The sequence below is a fragment of the Lagopus leucura genome, unplaced genomic scaffold (assembly GCF_019238085.1).
Source record: "Lagopus leucura isolate 7727_CA_CO unplaced genomic scaffold, USGS_WTPT01 Super-Scaffold_100002, whole genome shotgun sequence".
In the NCBI taxonomy this organism is placed as follows: Eukaryota; Metazoa; Chordata; class Aves; order Galliformes; family Phasianidae; genus Lagopus; species Lagopus leucura.
The window spans coordinates 6,693,618-6,715,723 of NW_024962263.1; the positions used below are offsets into that span (position 1 = coordinate 6,693,618).

A 22,106-nucleotide genomic window follows, 5' to 3' on the forward strand; every position below is an offset into this window, starting at 1 on the left:
GGAGGAGGAGGAGGAGGAGGCAAGGCAGCACTCTGGCAGGCGGCCAAGAGAGCCACACAGATTATTGCATACGCGCAGCACCGCCGGGGCCGGCGGCCTTAACCCTTTGGGGGCCGCCTGGGGCCGAGTCGCCTTCCTCCCCACCTCTGGGCTCCCCCCGCCCGGCCGCTCCTCGCCCCGACGCCCGCTGCGCCGATAGCCGCACCGGCGGGCACCGGGAGCGGCGCGCTGCCGAGCGGGGAGAGGAGAGCGGGGCGGCCGTGCGGGATGCGGGAGCGCCGGCCGAGGCCGGGCTGTCGCTAAGGGAGGAAATAAACGCGCGCTAGGGAGCCGGGGACGGCTCGGAGGCAGCGCCGTGAGAGTCAGGGGAGGGTGATTTTATTTAAGATGCCATATTGCGTTTTGCCGTGGAGAGCTGTGAAGCTTTGTACAACAGGAGCCCGCATCCCACTCCCGTTTTCTGAATTAGTTTTATTTTTCCGGATCCTTGGCGTATGCTCGAGTCGCTTTGTAGAGAGTACCTTCCACTTCATTCAGACCAAAGAGGCTCTGACTCATTCCGTCGCCGCACTACGAGGCAGGCAGGGCTGCACCACGCATGTTTGGGTACTCGCTCCCGCTGCGCTCCTCGCACACGCTCCGGCAGGATCCTCGCTCGTCTCTCCCGGCTGCGCGCAGACCACTGCCCGCCTCTCCCAGAATAAATGAATGGGAGGAACACAGCCACAGGACAGCGTCTGCTCTGCTTGCTGGCAACCCGACTGCTGCACAGGGAACGGCTCGCTCTGCTTCGGCATCAGGGTCACCGCACAAAATGCTGCATAAGCCCCCAACCCTGGGTCTCACCCCAGAAGGGTTCTGAGAGCACCCTGCGTGCTCCCTATGCTGTGGCTGTCCAGAGCAGGCTGTTGGCTGAGCATCTTTCAATCCGCCCCCAGTACAGCTGTGAGCTCCAAGCAGATGTCTCTAGTGCCGATGTGTACATGTGTGTCCACAGGTAGTAACACCGTGTTTTAGCATTGGAACTAGAATTAGCATGGATGCGAAAGACCCTAGGGCTCTGTCAGTATGCAGCTCAGCAAAGCAGTCCCTTCTATGAATGACTGTACTCATCCTCCGTACTTCCTTGAGAATGTGCTAATCTGCACAGCTCTTGACTGAGAGCTGGTGCTGTCATATAGACCGGCTTTATGAGCATAAGGATATTTTAACAATGCAACTTCTACCTCTCCAGATCAGGTTCACTACATAACCCAAAGCGACTGCCTGTTTCAGAGCACTCTGGGGACAGCAGCAGGCCCGGATGTCTGGACAAATGTGCCACTCAGCAACGAGATGGTGCATCTATGGCCATGTGGCAGACAGCAAAAATATCCTCACCCAGCTAATGCAAGGTTCATTGATTTAATGAAAGGAACCATGGGAGAGAGGCAGAGGCTGGAGATAGCTGGAAATCAAGCGAAGGCCCCACAGAAGCTGCTACCCCATCCTTTGCATTCTGTTCTGCAGACGCAGCATTCTTCCTCCTGCCACCTTCTTTATTCCAGTTGTACTGCTGTTACCTCAGGAGAAAGGAATCTTTCCCTCTCAAACCTCCACCTTGCCAAGAGGTGCGGCACACGCTGTGGAAGAGAAGCCACATTCATGCTGAAGCAAGTTTTGGGCAACTTTCCCTTCTGCGGCAGGCTCATGTAAGAGGCTTGTGTTCCTCCAGCCTGTGGCCATGGTGTTTGCCGCAGGACCCACACTTTTTGCCATGAACCAGCCTCTGGCTTTTAAATCTTTGTCCATGTTTCTGCTTCAAAGTTGGAAGAGCATGTCAGTTGTAAACCAAAGCAGTATTTTTTCTCAGCAAGGCAGCCTCTGCCCATGTCCTGGGGAAGTGCCATAACTGCCGGCAACCACATTGGGTTCACAAACTCACCTTCATTTTGACAGTGGTTACATAACAGAGATAAGGGGACAGTGCCTTTGCTGGCATTGCCCGGTGCACAGGATGCGCTTCCACATCACAAGATGCCATTATGCCTCTGCAGTATCTTTTGAGGGCCTGTGGCAGGGCTCAAAGCATTCCCCCAACAGCGAGCATGGTGGGGGCACCAAGGGTGGGAAGCAGCACCTGAGCAAGATCTCATGTGCTGCCATGGCCAGGACAAAGGTCCCTCACTGTCTATCAAGGCACTGCAGTCTATTGACCCAGACGCGCAGAACTATGCCAGAGGTGAAAGTCATTTACTTCAGAAAATAGACACAGTTGCAGACCAGGACAGTTCTGACATCAAGAACGGAGACAGGCACTGTGGCAGTGCAGTACGTGCAGATCAGGGCTCCAACATCACAGTGTGAGTCGGACACAGGAACCCATTCGAGCAGTGCCTCCTGCCAGTAACATGCTGAAACTGGTCAGACTGCCACTTGAACACGTTCTTGACCAAAAGACAGTCATCAGTTTGACGTGCAGGAGGCACGTTGTCTAGGAGAAACTGTCTTTCAGTGCACTGATGTCGTGCCATCAACGCGCATGCTTTATGTAATTAGTACCTGTAAAAAATTGGAAAATAAGAGGTAACATAAGTTGGAATATTTTCAACATCCACATTCAGGGAAATCCAGTGATTGACGACACACTGCATGCGAACAGTGATTTTACAATTATCAATCATTACAGTCTAGGACTTCAATTTGTCATAAAACGACATTGTTGGTCTCATTACAGCCTCTAGTGGACAGTAGTAATCCACCTCACAGACCTGTCATACAGTCTGCTCAGATGACAAGTGTTATCCCATGGCAAGAAGGATTTCCCAATATAGTCAAAAGTTTGCTGGCATTGCTCTGAAGGTGCCTTGCTTTATGCTTCAGGTATCAGTGCTGGCTCATAAATAAACAGAGAACTTCGCTCTTGATTTCAATCTCAGACAGCTTTCATAAAAAAACTAAATTAATCTCAAATGTTTTTATAACAGAAAATATTGGTTGTCATGTTTTTGGCTTAAGTATGATGTTTTTATTCCAACTCAGGATCTGCAGACTGTCCAATCCACCTCCTCTCTATTTATAGCCTGCTTGCATTCAGATAATTTTTGCAAATGCAGTTATTTTCATTGTTATTTCAGACATAGGCAGCTGATTTAAGGTATTTTAACAGCTTTAACGAATGAGAAACTGTAATTTGGATTACAGCTGGCTAATTAAGGTATGCTTTCCTCTGGGAAGTTAAACATGTACACGACCCGAACAATAACATATTTAGAATGTATTCTTTAACTTGAAGTGCCTCTTGTGTGAGCACAATAACGCATGACTAACATCTTCATTTTTCGTGTATTCGCCTAGAAATGAGTGCATCCCTGTCAGAACAGGGAGGTTGATGATGGTCTCCAGAACTCTTAGCTGGGATTGTTTTCAGATGGAAGGAAATGGGAGTGGAGAACCAATGCTGTCTCTTTAAAGCCACAATTATCTCAGACAAATTAACAGTTAGTGAAGCCAGAGCCAAGTATTCATGAAGACTAAGCAAGTATGTAGTACTACACTTCCACACAAAGAGAAAACTCTATGGTCTAAAATGCTGAAGTCCTTTGCAAGTGAATTCAAAGGAAAGGCTGTCATTGATTTCTTTACTGCACCCGTGTATGGGCTGCAGGGTCACTGAACAAAACATTTTTGTCATATCTTATCAGATAGATAATGCAATATCAAGGTAAAAAATGCATACCTCATCATTGCCTTGTTTTTTTATAAAGAAGCAGTCAAGTTCTCCTTTAAAACAACAACAGCTTCAATGGCTTTAAAATGAAAATACCTCATTCAATGAAGACGTGACACAAGATGCTTTTTTGTTTGGTTTTGTTTTTTAAATAGAGAAAGCAATTCATCAAGGTAACAAAGCCTGATGACTCCTCTGAAGTCTTAAAATTGAGACAGATTTCATCTCCTGAATATGTTGTCAGTTAGTTGTATGTCATTAAGGCACAAGTAAAAGCAGCTAAGCTACCAGTAGTGGCTCTGGGATGGACCACAGCCAAACCTAGCCCTAAATGCTGTTCCAGCAGTGACCAGTGGAAAATAAAAATGCTAAGTGCTTCTCTAGAAGCACTCAATTGGTCTAGGCACACTCGAGTAATCACAGGATCACAGAATCACAGGGTTGGAAGGGACCTCAAGGATCATGAATCTCCAACCCCCTGCCACATGCAGGGCCACCAACCTCCCCATTTAATACCAGACCAGACTGCACAGGACCCATCCAACCCGGCCTTCATCCTCCGGGACAGAGCATCCACAACCTCTCTGTTCCAGCACCTCACCACTCTCTCTGTAAAGAATTCCCCCCTGACATCCAACCTAAATCTCTCCTCCCTCAACTTAAAACCACTTCCCCTTGTCCTGTGGCTGTCAATCCTTTCAAAGACTTGATTCCCCTCCCGTTTTTAGGCTCCCTTTAGGTACTGAAATGAGGCCTTCTTTTCTCCAGGCTGAACAAGCCCAGCTCCCTCAGCCTGTCCTCATAGGGGAGGTGCTCCAGTCCCCAGTAATAACCTCAATAGGTTGTTAGGTGCTTTGCAGCCTACAGAGTCCAGATGTCAGAGGTCTCTGTCCACATCGTGGTCTCCATAAAACTCTTCTGACACTGCCCTTAACCCTGCAGGTGGTGTGAGCAGAACCTCAGCTGCTGTCTCCTTCCTAGAAGTGATCTCTTCATATTGGGGTCAAAGTCCACCAGCAGGGAACAGAGCGAAGGCTCCATCGCATGGAAAATTCTTGGCTTCCAGGACCGTCAAGGCAGCGCTGTTAATGAGGATTAACATTCAACCAAAAGGAAGGCAAAGTTGTAAGGACAATTCACTGGCCACTTTCTCGGAGAGGGCTCTCTGCTTCTGGCAGGGAGCAGTCAGAATCCACTTGAGTTGTCCCTTTAAACCATACCTGGTACAGAGACTTATCTGGGAGTTCCTTTGCCAGTTTTTTTTCCCCTCTGTTATGGGCATTATGGTCTAGATAGATTAGATTAGCATCTATCATGTAAACACTTTGGATTGGGAAATAACTCTTGTCCTTTCTTAAAGTGTTCTTCCTCGATATAAGGCAGTGAGGTTTCTAAAGCCTGTTACAGTCTCACTCATCAATACTATTCATGTTTTGGTAAGTGGTGCAAGTGTTCATGGGAGGAGAAGGGGCTTCAATGGGCTATTTACCTGTTTGAACAGGCCCAGGAATTGAAAGGACAGATTTTTGACAACTCAGTACTTCAACAGCCACAAGTGAGCTTTCCTGGTCTATTGAAGAAATCCATCCTACCTGGATCAGCAACCTAACAGACTTGCAGAAGCAATATGCTTAATCCTGCTGCCAAGGCTTCACACTCTGTCCACATGCTAAAAATCTTTATGACATCTTTTGTTGAGAAAAGTACACCATAAGAATAGCAGCTATTTTCTCCCCACATTGTCTCTACCCCTCCACAAAGTAGGACACACGAGGGCCTTGGTCCCAAAGCTTTCATGCATATTCAGAACTGAAGTTTACAAAATTCAGACAACACTGGCAGATCTGGGCTCCTGCCTTGGTTTCAAGAAAAAGTTTAAGTTGCTTTATGTCCAAGACTAGAGTTACTTTGCACCTATCTATTCACAGTAATGTGAGAGGAAAGTCAGTAACTAACATCAGTAACCTAAAGCACAGTCAACAATAGCCCTGAAATATACGTATCTTGTACCCAGAAGAGAATGTGTTATATTTTGTTGTTGTTGTTTTCAAAAGGTATTGTGTGCCACAAATCTGCAGCCACTTTAAGCACATTAATGAAGACCTAGTGCATAAACATCAAACAAAAATTTAAGCAGGGTGAATAAGGGATGAAGCAATTGCAGTACCCTCTAAGACTTAATCCATAGTCACTATCAATAGAAAAGTTTTCAGGCAGAGAAGGACTGCAGACATGGCAGAACAGTCAATTGCTTGCAGGGTAGGAAGTCCTCAGCCTGCAAGCCTTGGCCTAACAAGGTAGGTAAGCACAGTAAACATTTACCTTGTATCCAATTACAAGTTAGTTGAAGTGGTGTTTTTCTAGTTTCTGCTGCTGGGTGGCAGGAACTAAGGAGCTCCCAAACTCTGAAATTTAAAAATATGTCCTGAGAAAATTAACAAGTCATCAGTGGTTAAATTAGAACTATTTCAGCATATGTAGATTTGTTCAAAACTAAACCTGCATTGCTTTGACTTCTTACTATATGAAGGCAGCACCTCAGAGATCTTCCTGGTTCTGGGTCTCATGTTCTTTCTTACCCTTCAGCAGAGGCCTTCCTATAATAATTGTTTCCATCTTGGATAAAGTGATTTATCATGTCTCTCTCTTTCTCTGCCTACTTATTCCAATGGAGAGTTTCCATTTCCACCTGTCTTCGTAACTTGCATCTGCTCTCATGTTGTCCTCAGATGATATCACTTATTTATTTGTATATAACATAACGATAGACACTATTCAAAGCTCTGGAGTTCTATTAGCACATAGCAATTACAAGAAAAAAACACAGCAGTGCAAAAACAGGAATTTTGCTAGGCATCCCAGTACATCAGGAACATCTGCTCAAAGCACACCTTCAGCCTTCTCCCAGCATACGTGTCTTTTGCCATGAGGCTTCTCCCATAATAATAAAACCCAAGCCCTTGTGTTTGTCCTTCCTACCATCGGGATTGTTCTGCCCTGGGGTCAAGAATAGCCAAAAGAGTGGGCTGAGCACCTGGGGACAGGGCCATCTGTATAATCAATGAATATTAAGATGCTATAGTTACAAAACAAACAATAGAGCTTGGCAAAGCACATTATGATAACAAAAAGAAAATAGATAGAAGGTTTACCTGTATCCTGGGCTCACCCACAAAACTCCAGCAGAGCAGATCTCCAGCAGAGATCCTTCCCCACTGGCAGCCAGCTCTTAAATAGATCTAGGAGAGGTGCAGCCAGGCTCCCCCCCTTCCAGCACACAGCTGAATTGCCTTCACCTGTGCTCCTCTGGCTGACTCAGTGCTCGCCTCAGGTGGTCAATCAGAGGTTCAGGCCGTGACTCAGCAGTTCCCATACATCTCATCACAAGCCATTCCCATGCAAGAGATACTAGTTCTTAAATGGTTCCTCGCTATAGATTTATTACAGCTCATATCCTCATTTTCTTTGTGCAAAAGGACATAATGGCCATACAGTGGCCATAAGACAATAGTGGTCATAAGCAGATGCTTTAGCAGGCAGGTGCAGCCACATACTACTTCTTCTACATATTCCCCAGCCTTCTGCTATTTTCAGCTCACAGACATCTCAAGCGGGATGTGGTTTCTGCCTAAACCTTGACAAATTTATCTTTCAAGACTTGTGCGGTCTCCCCATGAGCTCATGTAAACCTGATGCATCCACATCATACTATGTTGCATTGCACGGGTTTGTTTCTGCTATATTCAACGCTCCTGGTTCTTGCACTGAGTCAGAGTGGCCAGTCTTTACCCACACTCTCCAGGCTACCCAGACATCTCTCTTACTTCCCTTTAGTTGTACTTCTTCCAAGCTGGAAGGCCTAGTCTGTGCTGTTGTTACACAAACCACTTTATTGAAGACTTCATTGCGTGTGACACAACTCCAACCTGGTTTTGTCTTTCTCCATCTCAGTCTTAGTTTTGTCACACCTTCATTGCCTCTGTTCTTCTGCCTGTCAAATAGGGACCATAAAAATTAACCTGTTATCTTGCAGAACAGCGATGACACAGTGGACTACAAGCATCATTATCCCCTTTTCCAAAAGCTTAGCCAAGGACTCAGAAAATCAACAATTCCACATATCAAGGACAAAAGAAAACAGCATCAGTATAAACAAAAATAAAACCAGGATACTATCTACATTTTTTTCATACTTGTTGAGCAACACAGGCTGACTGAAACCCTTTCCATTTCACAAACTATCCCTGTCAACCAACCTACTCTGGTGTTAAAAATCTGAAGCGATAGGACATCTCCCAGCAACCTCAGGGGATTATTTCACATGCTGACATGCAGCTCAGGTCTGAGAAGTCTGAAACGCTACAAAAGTTGGATTACCCAGTGCTTTTCATGCCACCTAATCTGTCTCTCCCCTTTCTTTCCACGATAAATCCCGTTTGTTAGGACAGAAAAAATTAAGTCGTTTCTCTCCCTTGTTTGGCCCATCGTCAGCTGAGATGTATAAACGTGGTGTCAGCTTTAAGGTGTACAACTTGTCCTGTTGTTGTAATGATTCTGAATCACATACTTAAAGTTTACTACGTGCTTGAGGGTATGCCTTCGAGAACAAGTTATGGTGAGGCAATCAAGGGTGTGGCTTTACAGGACACTCGCTACTCTGCAGTAACTGCAAGGATGAACACCCTTTGCGTGCCGGTAAATGCAATATAAATTAGCCCAGAGAGATGGCCAGCTTTGACCACTTCTGCCACCCCACAGTGCTTTTGCTGCTGTTCTATGAGCACTGCTCCTTTTAGCTGTCCCTTCCCAGCAGTAATGCTATGCCAGGAATCAAACATGAGAGTTGCACATAAAACTACCACCCCCCTCCCCCCACCAACACCTGTGGTCTTTTTATACATTATGATTTTTTAATTTAATAATTTAACTTTTTAATTTAATTTAATGCATTATTAGTTTTTGGATTTATTTTCTTAATACGCTGCTATAATCTTGCAAACTGAAGTCATATTTGCTAGGTGTTATCTCCCTTGCTGCTTTATGGCTCCAGCTCTTTTTATGCTTATGTAGGAGGATACAAACTCAGCAGAGCCTTCGTTGTTTATTATACCTGAGCCCTCTAATTTTTGAACCCCTCTGTTTCCCTCTGCTGGTTAAAATCATAAAGAGGGATGGGGACATGAGTAGGGAGGGTGGGAAACAGCTAGCAGTCCTTCAGTAATTCACACAGACAAGACATGTGGCAGGAGGGGGCAGTGGAGACAGAGCTCCCCACTGCAGAGTAGCATGCACTCATGTACACCCCAGAGATACCTCTGAGACCTGGTTTATTTTCACAGAGCATATATTCTTCGCAGGGTCCTGAGCACCACTTATCAGCTGTAAAGAAATTCCTGCACAGTTTAGAATCTGGGCAAGCATCCCAGCCCCTGTGTTGTCTCTCACTAGAGTCTCTACACAGTATCAGAGGTTCCCAGGAATGCTCCCAGAAGCTTTCAGCTCAGCCTGAGTCTCTGCCAAGCTGATCGGTTCCTCGGAGCTGCCTGGAGCGATCATCCTGAAGACTGCAGGGGGAGAGCCTGCGGGCTTCCCGAGAGTCCTGAAAGGCTCCGTTTGTACAAGAGTCATGACTGGCCTCCAAAAGCTGTTATCTGAACCGGGACGTATTTATCTCAACCTTGCACACACTTAAGGTCCCTCCAGTGAGATCACAATACATGCATGATTTCTGTCGTTGAAATAAAAGCCTTTGTATTGAAGTTACTTTTTCTGTGATTTCCTAAGATCACTGTTTATATTCTAGTAATCCCTCAGATCTCTAAATGAGGATCGATGCCCCTTTCCTGTTTTAACTAGATGCTCACAGCAGTTAGATGAGGCCAAGCTTCCTCCCCAGGCAATTGACACAGGTTGTGTGCCTACAGTGAACGATGCTCTCAAACACTCCACTGTTAGACACACATATCACATATCACACATAACTCTCTCTCAAGAAACAACTGGATTTTTAACACCAGCTGATTGTTCAGAAATAACATATGGTCAGTGGGGCAAAAAGGCAGATCTTCCCAAGGGAGAAATGACAACATTTTCTTATTTTAACATATGAAATTAAAATTTCCCGAAAGCAAAACAAAAGAAATTCCAAGAACAGCAACCTAGCCCCTTTTATTTGTTCTTTGAAGAAATGTTACTTACTCTGGTTTCTTGTTGACTGTCTTGTTTCTTCTTGTCTGGATGAGGAGCTACAAGAAATGGTATAGTGGCTTGTGGTACCAATGGGAATGGGAGGACGGTAGGACCAGATGATCTGGCAGGTCATTTCCAACCTTGTGATTCTATGATTCTTAGGATTCTCCCATCTTCCTAAATGTTAGCATTTTTAATGCTTTTTACTAGACAAGATTTTCAGTGGGTTTCTTAAGATCCTGCACACTGTTTTCTCTCAGTCTGCTATTCCTGTGGCTGTACTTTCCTTGAATGGCATATTGGATTCAGATAGTTTATGGTCAACAGTTCCCAGACTCCTTATAGCGCTCTAACCTTCAGTGGAAAGAAAGGTAAGCTGGGAGCATTTACCAGCTTGAAATCTCTGCTGTCTGGATAACAGACAAAAAAAAAATAAAATTGTTTTTTCCTTATTTCAGGACTTAAAACCCCGGCTGCATAATAAAAGTCAGGACCGCTACAGTCTACCAAAAATACATTTACCAGGGGAATGTTTTGGCTATTAGTTATTCCCCTTCAAACCCTTCCGACTGTGCGGTGTTGCTATTTTGCTTTGTTTTGATTTTTGTTCCTTTTTAAACTAACCTCAAGGAATTTCCCTCTCTCCCATCGTGGTTATCAAGCTGTAGCTTGTCGGCGGTGTAACTACTTGTGATGTATGATGCTTTCTTCTGCTCTCCTAGGCTCCTTATCTCTGGTTAGCATTGATTAATGTCCCTTCCATACTGGTATTTCTGTCTGGAGGATGAGCCCATTTGCCAGCAGTGCCCACCCACTGACAGCCTCCACCACCCAGTGGCACTGCTCCTGGGCCCTTCCTGCACTCCTGGTCGGGGACATTTGGAATGTAAATACTCCCCTTCGTCTTCAGCTTTTGTTTCGAGGATAAGACAAAACCAAATAATAATAAAACCTCCTCTATTCTGCACGCAGGGAGCGCATGCCATTAATATTAATTAATTTATTTATTTAAAGCCGGTAAAAGAATTTGCTCTTAGGCTGGGAATGCGACTGCCAAGTTTCCTGCCTGCAATTTGTTACAGCTCAGTAGTAAACTACCCCTGAAAATAGGAATTTGAAATGGAAATACTGACGGGCCTTTTAACGAGGCTATAATAAGCAGGGTGCTTTATCCTGCGCGCCGCACGTCCTGACACAACAGCAGCCTATCATAGCATGCACAGAAAACAAACAGGGCCTCTCTGCATCGCGCTCCTGCCTGAAACCGGGCCGACGCAGGAAGGGAACGGAGCTGAAGACAAAGGCCCTGAAGGTCAAGCACACCACGCCCCAGCCTCACTGCTGCTGCTCAGCCCAGCGCCGCCATACACACAACTTGCACTTGAATAACTTCCCTTTGATCAGCTCGCCATGAAAAAGAGGTGTAGCCTGCCACGCTGCTAGCGGGGTAAAGAGGCAGACTTTCCCATAAGGCTTAAGCTGCAAATTTGTCAATCCAGGCTTGCTCTGCTACATAGAACAAAGCTCCCAGAAGTGTCTGCTTGTTGCAAATGTTTCTCATCTGCTTAGAAGCATTCATTCCTTGTAATGCTCCATATGTACAACATGTGGATGCTGAAGCTGGTTTGCATACCGGCTCTCAACCGTCTGCTGAAAATACTGTTTATTCAGTGAGGCTGAACACTCACAGTCCCAGCAGCAGTCAGCTGAGCATCCCCACACTGACACCTGTCAGTGGCAGCACCACTGCCTCGCTGGAAATAAAACTTCTCCATCATTTTTCACAAGCTATTTGGCAGTCACAAAAATAACTGAATCACACGTATGAAACTCATTCTCTGGGACCTGATCTGCACACTTGTAGTCTGTAGGACACACGCTTAAATGCCGTGTATTGAACTGCCACATCATGTCTATTTTTACTAATCGAGTTTACTTGCGTTTGGGCACAGTATCAGCTACTCAGCAAGTCCAGGAGATTAATGTAAAAGCCTCTCTCCATTTAGAAAGTATAGGCACTCCAGATTTACAGCTGCTTATTTTGAGGTGGCTGACTGCTGATCCTGATGTCTTTGAGTAACAGATGGCTTTCCGAGCTGCGCTGATAATGAAAATGATATAATTTGTCACTTAGCATTAAAACAAAGCAGAGAGGTAGCACAGAAGGAAAAGCAATGCATTCGCCTTCTTCAAATGGCATACCTGAGAACAAGGGGAAAAAAAGGCTGGGCAAACCCAAAGGCTATCAATAGTCCTGGATATTCACGTGTGGAATAACTTGCATAAAATAACCTGGCCTGATCTGGACTGTGAGAGCATTGGCCCCTGTAATGTTAGAATTTATAGCTTTAATCTTCTTAAGAGGTGCGTGGCTCTTCACGCATGCAGAGAATACAGATTTGATGTTTCTGAGATTAAAACTACTGAGCTGAACTTTTCTTGTTACTGGCCAAAAGCATTTGGAAACTTAATAAAGCATTCCATTAAAATCTTGGCATTTTAGTGATACAAAAGCAATAGGCTGCTAGCTCAAAACGTGAGTCCAAGTCAAAAGGACCCTTCTAGGGAGAGATTGAGGAATGTAGGTTTTAACAAAGTTTGCAATGACTTAAAAATAGATCAAAGGAAATGCGAAGTAGAATGGAACAATAAACGCTTGATGTAACCAGCAATGCACAAGCCTTTGTTGTTTAAACTTTATGACATTTAAAGATGTTTCTTCATGTTCTTCTAAACCTTCTACGTCTGCGAGCCCATGAATAGCTGGAAAAAGTACAGCGCACATCACCGACGAGCTGTGTGGTCTTTAACAGGTAACATAAGGCCTGATTTTTCACAGTGATGAGAATCCACAGCCTCAGCTGAGATAAGCATGAGCTACTATTACAGCTGTAGACAATCAGCTTAACTCTGGAAAAAAATGCTCTGTCAAGGCTTGCTAGGCTACAGTTTTAGCTGCATGGGAAGCCCATGCAGAACACAGTTAAGCTCCTATGTGTCAGTGTATGGTTTGGTTTGATCAGTGAAGGTGCAACTGATGTTTTTGTAGAAAGAAGAATAATCACAGCAACAGTACAATGCTATGAGTTCAAAGCTATAGCATGACTGGAAAAAGGTGCTCTTGCCAGAATTGGAAAAGCCTCATGCAGTTCCATTTAGGCCAACAAGAGCAGAACTGCCCAGTGGCAGCTGCACTGCTGAGACTCTCTGCCCTCTCCAGCAAAGGAGAGTGAAGAGAAGCCTCTCTTACTGCTGTGTTACGGTGCTCAGCAGGTAAACAAACAAACAAAATGAAACGAGGACTTATAACCAAGCATAAAATAAACAAAGATTCATAACCAACCCTAAAAGACAGGTTTCTTGCTTGGGTTCATTGAAGCGGTTTGGGGTTGTTGGTTTTTTTTTTTTGTCACAAGGTAAACAACATTCATTCCGGCATGCTTTGAAATGGCTTGCTCCTGTCAGTGCTGGCAAAGACAGCTTTGCTGGGGTTTGCCTCCACATGGTTATATCTTATTTAGATCTTCTAGTTACAGTCTCCCTGAAAGTTGTACTACAGAGGCTGAACATACATAGGTATCTCCTGGAAAGCCTGTGGTTAGAGCCTCGGGATGCCTGCAGTGATAGCTTGGTGATGGAGACAACCTCATGCCTACCAATAAATCTCACCCTGGATTTTACCTCATCCTGGGTAGCACAGCATTGAACCTGAACCATGTGGCTGGTATGAATGAATGCCACACATAACACAGGCTCACCCACTGTACAAGCCCCCTGCCCTTTCAAAATATAGTTGCCTTTACACTGTTGAACATTGCAGGGTACTCATAAAACTGGCTGCTTCCATGGCTGGTTTGCTTTGTTTTTTGTGGCACTGACATACGATGAGCTATGTACGATAACAGATGCCATTTGACAGCGCAAAATAATGGCGCTCACACTTAAAACTGTAAATTACAAACAATCCCTCTCTAACTATAAAACGAATACTCAGAATGGGGAGCCTTGTCAACTCAGATATTAGTAAATCAAGTTGAGGAAGACAAATTATTCACTGAAGCTGAAGTAACTAAAATTTCATTCGGTTAACACTACTGCCATTGGAGTTCAGCTGTTCTTTGCTATAATTAGTAGATAGGGAACGGAGTGATTATGGGCAACATAGTAAAATCAGCTACATGTTTTCTTGCTGTGTAAAAGCAACAAAGTGTTTCTAATCTTCTGTCTTGTTTTTTGTTGGTTTTTGTTTGTTTGTTTTGTTTTTCTGTCAGTAAAAAGATGCTGCATAAATACTCGCTATGGGTAAGACGCCTGGCCACATCAAGACGGCCATTTCCCAAGGGGTTCCATAATTATATTTTCCCCACCGAACCACAGACATGAATTAAAAGTGACCCTGTCGGCCCACTGGTGCAGCTGCCATGTATTTGATTACAAATTCACTGGTACCAATGCCAAGAAGGGGAGTTACAGCACAAACTGAATGTGAGTTCAGGCTCAGCTGTCCGCATGGAGCATCTCTGGTAACCTGGCCACAAAAGGCTTTCAGCACACAAAGAAATAATATTTACAATTTTTTACCCTTTAAAGAAAATGCATTCCTCTGGTCTTCCCCAGTGCCAGCACTAATCCAAGCCACACCAACCTGCCTAGCAGCTCTTTCCCATTTCTCTACAGATCCAGGGAACTTCAGTGAGAGTTATCAGGAAACCCACAGAGCCTATTACCTAGCCTGTTAGGAGACCAAAGTTGAGACTGTTTTAGGTAACATGGTGAAAGGAGCCCACTGCCTGCCTCCTAGACCACCAAGCAGCCCCGCCTGGCACCTAAGCCATCCAGATTTGCAGAGCCTCCGCTTGGCTGCCCTGCAGCTCTTGTGCTCTCAGCCAGGGACACCATGGGACAGAAAGGTCCCGTAGTCCCTGTTTGCTGGGACTAGCAGGTGAGGTGAACTCATCAGTCTCATTTGAATGCTGTGGCAAAATCACCATGCAAATCAAACAGGGCTGGCAGTCTGTGCCCATGATGCAAGCGAAACCCAAAACAGCTGAACGGTCATAAAACAGGGATTAAAGTTCAATGAGGAAGCTGATAATGAAGAAGCCTGCCCAGACTATGCCCTATTCTAGCCAGCACTGCATTATCTTCTAATTTTAGAACAGCTGAAAATTCTTCCCAGCCCAGAAGTTGACAGGAGGCTGAGCAGCACCAGTACCATTAAATCCTTGTTTTCAGATGCCATGCTGTCTCCACACTGCAAGAAGTTGCTTCAGCATGTGAAATTTTACAGGAAGGCACACGCTGTTGGTGGATGCCCATACAGGGAGCTATGTAATATGTTGAAACCATCTGGCATTTTGCAGTTTTACTCTATCAGTCAGACGTGCTGTCTGGAAACACAGGACTCAAACCTGGAGTCCTTGATTCAGGTCAGATACCTGCAGATGCCTGCAGACGTTTGGCCGGACTGGGAGCTGCAGAATAAAGCACTTAATTAAGCGGCTGGAGTTTATGATTGATTTCAAGGGCAGCTGAGCTGGAAGCCTGTTACTGCTTAGGAAGTTTCAGCAAATGTAATTATTATGGCATGTTTGATTTAATACAGGTCTTTGTGAAATGCTCCAAAATATCGTTTTAAAGACTAATTCTGTTGCTGCAGTGCTCTGTACCTCCTGTCAAAGCGATGGACTAGATGGGTCCCAATGTGAAGCTTCCTAAAAATTACCACTAAAATTAATAGACCATAGTTACAGAAGAGTGTTTTGTATAGAATGACTTTCTCTGGACTGTGAACAATGCTGCAGAAAGCCGACTCTGGGTTACATTACTCCTGTGATCCAAATTTTTTTAACCAGCTGATGTCACTAGGGAGATTTGAAGTCTTTATAATTACAGCTCAAGGCCTGGAGGAAGAGGGAAGGAAAGACAATGAAATTATGTTTCATATGTTGATTCAGAGAGTAACCTGCAGTGGCCTGTTAACTTGCTGCATCTATCAGGAAAAGCAAATTAATCCTGTATCCAGTCAGCTTTATGAGTGGCAGCTCAATTTACTTCCCCAGTTACAAAGGGAAGAAAGTGGCCTTTTTGTCACAAGCGATCGCTTCCTGCAATGCTGAGGAATAAGATGTAAAATAGGCAAAGAGCTTCTAAAGTCCTACTAAGAAGTAAAAACTGTTTCTTTCATCTTCCCTCAGAGAAGGAATTCAGGTTATGCTCTGCACTAAATTAAAGCGTTCTGCTCAGTTATATACATGCACAGCTTTGAAAACTGTTCCTGCTTCTAGGTCAAGGGCTCTCCCTGTGGCCAGGTGCCAGCTTTATCCCTGGACTCCCATAATCCCTTGAAATAAATCAACTTTCCATTGAAATCCTCTGCCAGTTCCACTTCAGACTAAAATGTGCTGTCTGTAGCATGATGCTCTTTTATACTTTTGTGGAAAAAAAGAAGGGAAACAATGTGGTCATTGTATACTGGACACAGTTCGACGTAATCCGCGTTGTGTATATTAAAGGCTATCTTTGTGTGTTGCACTAGCCCCGAGTTTCAGCAATTATTATTAGAAATGAGAAAAATACCTCTGGATGAAGGAAGGATTTGACTGGTTGACAAGGATCCCAGCCTGCGTGCGTGTGTACCTCATTGCTACTCTGCTCACGTGGACTCAAGTGTGGGGATGCATTCTACTACTGTTATACCACTTCCCAGCCCGGGCAGATGAAGCCCTCAAAGATTTTTTTTCTCTTTCCTTTTTATCTTTTCCCCTCTAATATCAATTTTCTTCTCTGTGTGTTATAAATGAACCTGAATACATTCACACGTTCCTGTGGAAGACTAAAAGCTGTCACTTCATTTCGGGGAATCAAGCGGTTTTCAGCTCAGCTGCAAGAAAGCCCAGATGCTACTACATCTCCGGGGGAAACTTATCTATTCAGAAAGGGGGAAACTTCAGAACAATAACAACAAAATAGAACTGAAAGATGCTGCTGCCATTCTCCTGCCGGTGCCAAGGTCAGTGCTTTGGAGAATGGGTGCCAGCCAGAAGCAGCAGCACCCTTCTTAGTAGTCTGACATTTCTGAAAAGCTCTCCTTCTCCCCACATCTCAGCAACTTTAAATGGTCTGCCAGTTAAATCAGAACAGCCTGGTATAAAGCTTCCAATTTTCTGACAACCTTTATATTCTCTTGGCTCCTACAAGGCCCTAAAGCTGATCGTGTATAATCCTGAGCTGAATGTAAAATAAATATGAAAACCTGTCATGATTTTACAGTTTTCCAAAGGATATTTCACTAAATAAAAAGAGCTGTACTTCTGGCACGCAAACTCTCCCCATAAAAATCACAGTTAGTGCTTTAGAATGAAGTTAGGCAGCCTGGTGCCAGACTCTGCCCTCCACAGCTCCCCTCTGGTCCTGGCCCGGTGCTCCCCCAGGACCTGCTGGGCCCCAGGTGCCTCAGCAAACCCCATCCATGCCTCAGACCTGAGCCAGGCCGGCTTGAGGCTCTCTCCAGCCTGCTGTGGAGCGGGGTAAGTCCCAGTCATTGCCATGTTGGGGCACAGCCCACACGGGCTGCTGAGTCCTGCACTGGTCATCAGTGTCATGCAGCCCAGAGCTAGTGCACTCATTCAGCCTTGATGCCCCTGCCTGATGGTATAGCAATGATTTGTAGAAACCTCTTCTGCTGAACTTGTATTACTTAGCTATCTGCCTTACTTGCATGGGCAGGCATAGTTTGGAGTGTCCACAATGCTAGAGCACAAAAACAAGTTTCAGCCATTGACAAACTAGAGATGATTTCAGGCTCCACTGGCCTTTTCAATCCTTGGACGACTTGTATATCAAAAGCATTGCTGATGTCCAGGCAAGAGGCACGTGGATCTAGCAAATAGAATCATAGAATCCGTGGTGCTGGAAGGGATCTCTGATGGCCATCTAGTCCAACTCCCCTGCAATGAATGGGGACACCACAGTTAGACCAGGGTGCCCAGGTATCCAGCCTTGCCTTGAAAGTCTCCAGGGAAGGGACATCCACCACATCACTGGGCAACCTGTTCCAGCGCCTCAGCGCCCTCACTGTAAAAGATTTTTTCCTTATATCTAACCTACGTCTATCCTCTTTGAGCTTGAAACCATTTCCTCTTGTTCTGTCACCAAAAGTAGGAGCCAAACACAGCAACCTCGACAAAGGACATGCAGTGCATGCAGACTAACATGGTATCTCTTTGCCATCTGGTAGGGAAGTTAAAAGACCAGTCCTGCAAGTCTTGAGATACGATGCAGTTAAATTGACTGCAGGTTTTGTTTGCACTGCGCTGTTTGGATGAAGGGTAGCTAGGAAGGAAGAAATAGAAGAAAGGCAAAGAAAGTAAAAACCTTCATTATTGCTCACAGTGTTTCCAGGTTTGTGTGTAGAGATCCTCTGTCCAAAGCATCCTGCAGGTGTCCAGCATTACACACCCGCCTCTCTTACATTCTCCTCCTGGAACAGGAAACAGGCAGTTGCACTGTTTAAAATCCACTGTCAAACATACAGCCAGGCCTTTCATTTTCAATCTGAAGGAGTTAAACTATCTGGTTTTTCCCTAGAAGCCCCTAGCCGCTATTTTCTTCAGTTAGTTTCTCCACCTTCAGGCCTTGCCTTTAAGCAAGGAGTGCAGCTGAACCCAAAAATTCAAAGCAAAACTCAATTGGAACCATTATGTTTTCATCTGGTTACATGTCAAAACCTCAAAACTCATGCACACAGCTCTCAAATTATAAACCTATCAGGTTGAACCCTAAGGCTAGGCCCAGGTTTGCCCCAAGACCCTGCAAATCTTCTAGAAAAGCCAATTCATGTCTCAAGTTCATAAAACCCAAGACGGCCAGGGAATTTTTCCAAGGTCAAACAGTTAGTTAGAAGGGGAGCTAAGAGGAGACCCGCAGCCCTGGCCACTTCACACTGCTACCAACAGAGGTAGAAACTCACTCTGCCTGAATTTCACTGTATAGCCTTAGCCAAGCCACTCAAAATAACCACTTTTTTGCCTGTTAATTGTCTTAATAAGTCACAAGGAGATGAATGACTAAACACTACATCATCCCTCAAAGGATTCATTTGTGGAAAAAGCATCCATTTAGCTGCAGGGTAGTTATTACTGCATGGCTTTGATTTTGCTACACAGTGCATGCCCTGTTTATTGAAATGCTTATATACTGCTCTGGGTGAAACCATCACTTACAGGTAGACTCTGAAGCTAAAGGAATGAGCTCAGATCTACTCATCTGGTCCCCAGATAAGACCCATCCAGTTATCTGGATCTGCAGAACTCTCTGAGATGTTGGTTAATGACTCTTTGGACACTTTTTTTTTTTTCATGCTACCTCTGCATTTAAAACACAACAACAAAATTTCAATTTGAGAAACCACAATTGCAGTCACAATGTCTCTCCCGCTAACTCTGTCCATGGCCCAAGACTCAGAGGAGAGCACGAGAGTGATACCAAGTTCACAGCATAATTTGATGCAGTCCCTCCTGAAACTAGATCATCATGCAATGGTCACCCATTTGCATGTTTCATATCGATAACACCAAAGCTTTCATCTGTAAGACATTTGGCAATACAGCAAGCAACTGTTCCAGGGTCCAGGCTTGATGCTGAAATACCATCAGTTGAGAATTTCTACACATTGCTTTCTAATAGTCCCTACTGTTTGGAATGGCATTAAGGAGTTCTGGCTCTGTTTCCAGGACTTCCCTATCAATGACTGAAAGTGCTGCTACAAAACAAGAGAGGGATTAGCATTCAACAACGGAGTCTGTTTATAGCATTAAAAACATTTTTGTGAGACAAAGGGTCAGCATTTGAAAAGTAAGGTATGGCTTATGTATACAGAGTTTAAAAAAAAAAAAAGAAGATTAAAATAGATAATGTTTTTCCCTTCAGATTAATTACTAGTTTCCTGTATTCCCAGCTAGTTTTGCTTGCAGGGAAATTTCTCCTGAGCTCAGCAGCCAGCACTGTATCTAGGGCTAAACATTCCCACCATATCACTCCAATATTAAAAGAATCTTTCTGTCTTCCTGTTCAACCATACACTGATTACAAAATTCTTTTGCTCATTTAGGGCCAGATTCAATAAAAATTCTGCCCAGTTTCCGCATCATGGAAGGCCACAAAAGCCCTGAAATATTTTGGTTTTGAAGCTTTTGTGGGCTCCCATGGTTTGGATGCTGGGTAACAATTCCAGTGAATGTGGTCCTCATAAAGCTTTTCAAGGTCCCACTCCATATGGACCTAGCGATTTCTCTTTATTGTCTCCAATGTGGATTACAATCCACTTCAGATAATCTTTGAGTTATGCCTCCAGCTACAAGCTAAATCCTGGAGGAATAGGTCCTTTTCATATCAGGTCACATTCCCTGCAGAACACTGACAGAGAAATTAGTGTTTCTGAAAAGAAAGCACCACTTATAAAAATCTGGTATGTTTTGCATGGAAGGGCTTCAGATGAATGTAAGTGAATGGTAAAATCTAAAAGGAAATTCAATAAACTACTCATTATCTATATTCATATGACTAAGCTACACATGGAACGTAGCTTTTATCCCGCATAAAAAATGTACAGATGTTCTATAGAAAACTGTATGAACAAACTTTAACCTCACGACTGCTATTATTTTGTAATAAAAGGCTTACAGCATAATGTGAGCTTTTTTTAGAATGTAAGTTCCATGTGAGTAGTGTGTTGTTAATTTAATATTAATGCAATGCACCAGGAAGAAGTCTGCACAGAATCTAAAATAGAGAGAATCACAGTGCTGCAGACAGGAGATTTGTGGCATGGATTTTATTTGTTTCAGCACTCAGCACAAAATTCATTGACCAGGATTCCCATTGCCACAGGCCACGGGATTCATCCATAGTTACTTTACATGCTTTGGCATGAGGATTTTGCTGCAGCATTCCTGCCACCGATCCTAGGAATAATGTGGGTAAGTCACCTTGCGCTGCACTGAAAATGTACCTCTCACTGTCAAGTGCATATGAATGAGCTTCTTTTTTTGGGAACAGCAAGAGGAAAAAAAAATACACTGAATAAACTTCTGAATTTCTTTTGCTGAACTCCCCTTCAGGTAGCAGGTGTGAATGCCTTTACCAAACTCTTGCAGACTGCAAATGTGGTTCCTGCTATGCTTGTACTGCAAAGCAATTCAAACAGGGAGAGCAGAAATTTAGGTTCACCCATACAGTCTCCCATCTTAGTGCGCGAGCCCCCTCCTCTGCAGTGCCTGCCATTCAGAATACCTATCCTGTATTTCTCTAAGGACTCAGTTCACTGTGAAGTGGTGATTTATGACACCCGTTATTACAATTGCTTAGCAGCTCCCAAGCAAGTAAAAATAGCAACAATCATCTAGCCCACTTTTCCTTCCTTAGCACCCCACAGGAGAAGGAGCTTGATTAGTCCTATAGGGTTTCACACGCACTTGGGTGTTTCTATAACTTCCAGCAGGAGTTTGACATTTTCTGAAAGTGACGGAGTCTACAGACATCTTATTCACTGCGGAAAGGCATTTCCTCAGTCTACTTAGAGCTTCTGGGAAAGCTGCGTGTCCAGAAGCTGCTTTCTCTAGCTTGACAGTTTCATTGCTTCTATGAAATGCACTTGCATGTGATCATGGTCATAAAGGAACGCCCAGCCTCAGAATCAGTGAAGGCCACTTCCTTGGAAGCCTTCCAGGATCAAAAATGGAAACTTACCCTGAACTCCACACAACGGAGCACAGCTTCCACGCGGAGTAGAGAGAAGAAAATGGGGAGACATTCATAAACAACAGACATATTGCATTCACAAACAACAAGTCTATGGCAACGAGCATGGTAAAGATTGCTGCCATTTGTTCCCATTCTCCACGCAAATGATTTTAAATGCCGTTATTATTTTACAGGTACCATCGCAGCTGCACTGCATGCAAGAGAGTACAGACAGCAGCCCAGTCCCTGCAGAACAGATGGATCCTTCCTATTTCTGTGCCTGTTCTGTGGGCAGGTACTGATGCCCAAAAGTTCACAAAAGTGTAACAAGCTTCAGAAGCCCTCAGCACTTGGAATAATTACAGAAATACAGATTTCTTGTCTGCTGTCGTCTACAGTCATCACCAAAGTCTCAACTACTAGGAAAATTTACGTTCGTTTAATATTAGTTTCCATTTAAATTCCC

At 44.3% G+C, this 22,106-nt stretch overlaps 1 long non-coding RNA gene across 3 annotated transcripts in view; it reads right to left on the reverse strand.

Annotated features, from left to right (window-relative positions):
- Positions 1 to 2,215: 2,215 nt before the first annotated feature.
- The window catches only part of LOC122178641, a 121,002-nt gene continuing 101,111 nt past the window's right edge, over positions 2,216 to 22,106 (reverse strand). For 2 of the 3 annotated variants that reach the window (XR_006178406.1, XR_006178405.1), the window contains 3 exons: positions 7,636 to 7,700; positions 6,032 to 6,114; positions 2,216 to 2,541 (listed from right to left, as the gene is read on the reverse strand). This is a non-coding gene — a long non-coding RNA (uncharacterized LOC122178641). The remainder of the gene's footprint in view (positions 2,542 to 6,031; positions 6,115 to 7,635; positions 7,701 to 22,106) is intronic. The other variant, XR_006178407.1, reaches the window with a different exon arrangement.